We start from the raw sequence: 5,681 nt of genomic DNA, 5'->3' as shown, positions 1-5,681 counted from the left end.
AGAAAGAGTGTATCCATTCCCCATTTAAGTTTGTTGTCAGAGAGTGGATGATTGAACGGATGCCTTCAGAGACAGCAGTTTCCAGTGCTGAAAGCCTAGAATCTGACTCTGGAAGCGGGGTAGCTGAAGTGACATGCGGAAAAGTCACTGGAGACAAGGGAACCAAGGATCAAGGAAACCACATGAGATGGGTCATTCACATGGACTATGAGGTTTCCATCAATGGCAGATTTCGAGGAATAAAGCAAGAAAGAGAACTCAGAGCCCAGATCTTTGACGAATGAAGGGGAGAAACCATGCAGATGGTAGAAAGGCAGAGTGGGACCAGGAGTATTTACAAGATAGTGAATATAAAAATGATGAATGTACTCTAAGCTTACTAAGGAGGTAAAACACAGTGGCGAGCAGCCTGATAGTTAAGAAGGAAGTGGTACCAGTGGATCAAGGATATTGATGAGGTAGAGTTGCTAGAGCAGATGGTCTAGAAAATAGGAAGCTACCATCTTTTCTAAAAGAAACTTAGCTCTTATTGTGAAGGAAATGGACATAGTTGTTATCCAAATAAACACTCCAGTGCATGTTAGTACAGCTTGAGCCTGGAGGATAAAACATTATTTTGAAATTTGTTATCATATACATTAATAAGTATTTGTCTATGGCCCAAACATAAGAAAAATAAATTTTTTTTGATTTGTAACACACATTCTAATCATATTATTTTGGATAATTCTTAAAATTTGAAGCATCTAAGTCTTGTTCTGGTTATCCTCATAAATTTGGCCTTTATCTTACTTCAATGCTTTATTTAAATTATAAAATAAAGTATGCATATAGTATAAAAATGTCCCAACAAAACAGAAGCTTATAAAAATAAAAGCCAAAAAGTCTTCCTGTCTTGACTTTTCCACTTTTAATGCCACTCCTTAGAGACAATTGTCTTTAAATCTTTCCAGGGACTCCTTGGTGGTTAAGTCAATCATTTGAAATAATGTACTAATTTGTAATTTTTAAAAAACTTATCTTTCTGTAGTGTTATGGACTGAAAGTTTGTTTCCTCCCAAAATTTATATGTTGAGGCTCTAACCTGTAATGTGATGGTATTTGGAGGTGGGGCCTTTGGAAGGTAATCAGGTTTAGATGAGGTCATGAGGATGGAGTCCCCATGATGGGATTAGTGCCCTTAGAAGAAGAGAAAGAGACACAGCTTCTTCCCTCTCTCTGTCAAGTGAGGGTACAGTGAGAAGGTGGCCATCTGAAAGTCAGAAAGAAGGCACTCACCAAGAACTGATTCTGCTGCTACCTTGATATTTAACTCAGCCTCTATAACTGTGAGAAAGAATTATGTGGTATTTAAACCACCCAGTGTATGATATTTTGTTATAGCAGCTTGAGCTAAACTATAAAGTTTCTGCTGATTTCCTGATATGAAATATTTGAAACTTTACAGTTACAATTCTGATATATTCTCTCTGCTTCTTGAGTTTGATTTTGTTATTGATATTATTGTTTTGACAATTTAAATTAACATACTTAGCTCTCTATTTCTTGATCCTAAACTTTGGACAGTCCTGCTAGGTAATATAAGGATGTTGTTTTACAAACTTATAGCCCTGTATTATGCCTCCCTGACCTTGTTTCTCTCCTCTTCTTCCTTCTCCTACCTCCAGGCTTAACATTTCAAGACTTGTGTATTTTACATTTTGTTCTATGATTATAATTAAATTCTTCAATGCTTTGTCCATAAGTTGATATTATACTTTGAAAATTTTTATCAATATAGTTTATAACATTTTGATTAATATTATTTACTTCAGAATCAAAGTGGAAAATAGAATGTCTGATTCTAAGAGAATGTGTCAAATGTGTATTCTTTATTCTTACATTCCATCAGTTACTCAAAATAAAACTTCGTCTTTGTTTAAAATTTGACTTGTCTTTCAAGCTTTTTGTCTAGTTTCTAATAGTCGTGGAACTGTAGTTGATAGAGAACATATGCCTTCATCTTATTACCACGTACATGGAATGGAGTCTGTTTTCTTCTCGAAGGCATTCTTTGCACATACTTACTGCTATTCTTTGATTATTTACTGTTGTTTTTTATTTCACTCCCAAAGTCATCTATTGTTTCTAAGCTACGATGATTTTTTTTCTTGGATTCCTCTCTCAGTTTGCTGGAATAGATTTTCAAGCTTTTTAGTTTTGTTTTTTGCTTTGTTTTGTTTAAAGAAGAGGTGGAAAGTCATTTCCAGAATTCTTCCATGTCATCCTTAATCTATACTTTTTAATCCTCCACTTGAAATGTTGATGATGAGAAAGGATTTTGATGCCATTTTGATCCTTATTCCTTTGTAGACGACATGCTTTTCTTTTGGGGAAGATTTAGGATATACTCCCAGTGGAATGTGGAAATCTCATCAAAATGTGTATACTTGAAACTTTTTTCATTGGTTCTAAAGACTGGAGGTAAATTTTCTTCAATTTTTAAAAAAAATTCTCCCTCCATTGTCTTTATTATCTTATCTTTGTACAATTTTTAGATTCGGTTTGGACATTGTTGAATCTATCTTCCATATCACTTAATGTTCTTTTAATATTTCCCATCTCTGTCTTTTTGGACTATATTCTTGGGGTTTTCTTTGAATTTATTTTATATATTATTAACATGTCCTGTATGTATGTCCATTCTGTTATGTAGTCTCTCTAGTCAACATTCTATTTTGTAATCATTTTATTGACTTCCAAAATCCCTTTCTTGCTATTTAATTGATCCTTTTTTTTTTTATAGTTGCTTGTCTTGTTATGGATGACTTTTTCCTTAAATTTCTCAGAGGACAATAAACAACGTTTTTTTAAAAATTAGAAGGTACATTATTTCTATGTCCTCTGGGTCAGTGTTTTTATTCTCTACTTTGATCTTTCTCTTTGAAGTTGTGAATTTTCTTCAAACACCAAGTGAACTTTGATTAGCTACTCATCTTTACCAATGAAGAACTGCATTGATTTGTGTAGATAGGTGGCCTGCATTTCTTTTACAGTTGTGGAGCTGTTGTCCCAAAAGTCTTATGCTTTGAAAGGGAAGACTGATTCTATACAAGGATAAAGGCCCTGTCCTTGTACACATTTCCCTTTAGGATATGTGGACAGGACGTATATAGGCAGGCCTAGGGCTACCACTGTTACTAAGCTAAAGATCATTGTATTTTGAGATTTTATCGGTTAGAATTCTTAGGTACAGAACAAAGAATCTACTACAGTTAGTTTAATCAAGGAGGGATTTATTGAAAGATTAAATAATTCATGCAGTTGTTGAGAGAGTTGGAAAATCAGTTTCTAGAAGAAACTGCTGTTGGAAAAAAAAAAAAAAAAAGAACAAAAAAACGTTTTCCAGAAACTCATTGAAGAACTGGCCTAATTAGGGAGCTACTGGGCCATAGAGCACTGTCCCTGTGCTGCCACTTCAGCAGCTGGACAGATGCCCTGTCTGCTGGCTACTTCATGTAGCCAAATCAAACTCTTGTGTAGATACAGCTGACTGGGGGAGCTAGTCATATGTCTACATTCTGGTTGCAACAGAGGGTAGGAAATAAGGGCTTTAAACAGTATACCTCAGGAAACAGTATTCACAATGTGGTGGATCATCAAAAGCAGAGTGAGTACTCAGAAAGCAGTCTTAAATGTCCTAGATCCTCCATGTGGGGAAGCACACTTGGGTTTATTTCTATCTCCTGATCCAATAGCCTTTCCTTTTTCACCCCACTGATCCCATGGCATTGTACTTGTTTAATATCTTTCTCTTGTCCTAAAATACACACTAACAGACTCTTTACAAATAAATCTTTCTTATTAGAGATCCCTACCTGAGGCTCAAGATGGGATTTATTGCTGTAGCCAACTGAACAGAATATGAAATTGAAGGGGCTGCCCAGCCCCACCTGTGCACAGCATGCCCTTTAACTAATTAAACTAATTAACTAATTATCCTAATTTCCACCCCCAGTTTACTTGTACTCCTGTACCTGCTGGGCCTTTGGGGGGCTCCACAGGAAGCACTACACCCACCTCCATTGCAACCTCTTCTGTTTCCTCTGATCTGACCTATGCATCAATAAGACCCATCTAACTATTATCTTACAGAGATTTGTCAAAATTTCTTGTTTGCTGATTTCATTCTTCCATTTTTATGTTATTGTGGATACATTTTACATACCTTTATTATTTTATTGGAACTTTGGAAGGAATTGGAGTTAAATGGAAGTATTGAGTTATCTATTTTGTTACAAAGTTTAGTCCATGTTTTAGAAAAAGGAAAAACAAACAAATCCTCATAACTAGTTAGCCTCTCTGCCCCCTACCCCATGTTTCCCTCTACATTGCCTATCAGGGATTGGTAAACACTCTCTATAAAGGGTCAAAAGCAAGTGTTTCAGGCTCTGTTGGCACTATGGGCTCTGTTGCAACTGCTCAAATCTGCTGTTATAGGGCAAAAGCCACCACAGCAATACATGAAGAAATAGGCATGGCTATATTCCAATGAAACTTGACTTACAAGGATAAATGACAGGCTGGGTTTGGCCAGCAGACCATAGTTTGTTCACCCTGGTTCACATGGAGGATCCTGAGGGTTGCATTTGTCTTTCATAATCATTCATGTGATTAACTCAATGCTTGAACTTTCAGTTTCTCATCGTCCATAGATGGTAAAGATACATTAATTGGGAAAGTGTAGGTTTGACAACACATCATGCTATCCATTAACAACTTTGTTTTACTATTTCCTTGCACCAGTGAATGAATTTCCAGCAGGCCTTTTTGTGACTTTGCTCTTCATAACATGAAAGCAGAATTTAAAGAGGGATTTTCTGGTTTATATCGCCCTGATAACAGAAATAATTTTCAGAATTAGCAAGTTTACATGTAAAGGAGAAGAAAGGTAAAATCTCCAAAATTAACTTAGAGAACCAGAGTAATGATGTTGCATCCATACCTGGTAAGTCAGTCGATGAGGAGAGCACAACATTTTCACCTGAGTTTTCACTTAAATGGAAACCATGTTAAAATTTGGAGGCAGGAAGAAGGCATAAATGTGGAGAGTAGGTATAATCTAAAGTATTTTGAAGTTTAAATGGATCAGAAAATTGCTGAAAACATATTTCCCCACACATTTACTAAGGTGGATTTGTGATGGAAGCAGATTCTATTTCCCTCTTTCATTTAATCCATGCAATGCTTCAACACCAATCAAAATCCCTTTAACTCAGATGTCCAGCTTGACATTTGTCTATGCAAACTAGGGAGAGAAAATTGAGCTCTGAAGTTGTCTTGGAGAGAGCAGTGAACTAGACAGGGAGAGTGCTAATCCTCCAAGTGCAGGAAATGTCCACCTTCCGTGGGTCTGATTCTGCACGCTTGCCCTGTCGCTTCTACTGCAATTGACATCTGCTCTCTTTGGCGCTGCTTTTGAATGAGGGGGTCTGTTCTCATCCCTTCCACTGGGGCACCACGCCAGCATTGCAGCCAGCACCCCTCTTTCAAACATCCCTAATAACTTCCCAACTGGTAACTCCAATGGTCTGGATTCATCTTTTTGATGACCATGTGGCGTGTGACATTTTCCTTTACAAACCCAAATCTTTGATTCCTAAGTGCTTCTGTTTCTTGTTTTCTTCCTAAACTTTCTTTTC

This window comes from Lipotes vexillifer, unplaced genomic scaffold, assembly GCF_000442215.2.
Source record: "Lipotes vexillifer unplaced genomic scaffold, Lipotes_vexillifer_v1.1 scaffold351, whole genome shotgun sequence".
Taxonomy (NCBI): Eukaryota; Metazoa; Chordata; class Mammalia; order Artiodactyla; family Lipotidae; genus Lipotes; species Lipotes vexillifer.
The sequence above is the reverse complement of the archived record's forward strand: the minus strand, read 5'-3'. Positions refer to the sequence as shown.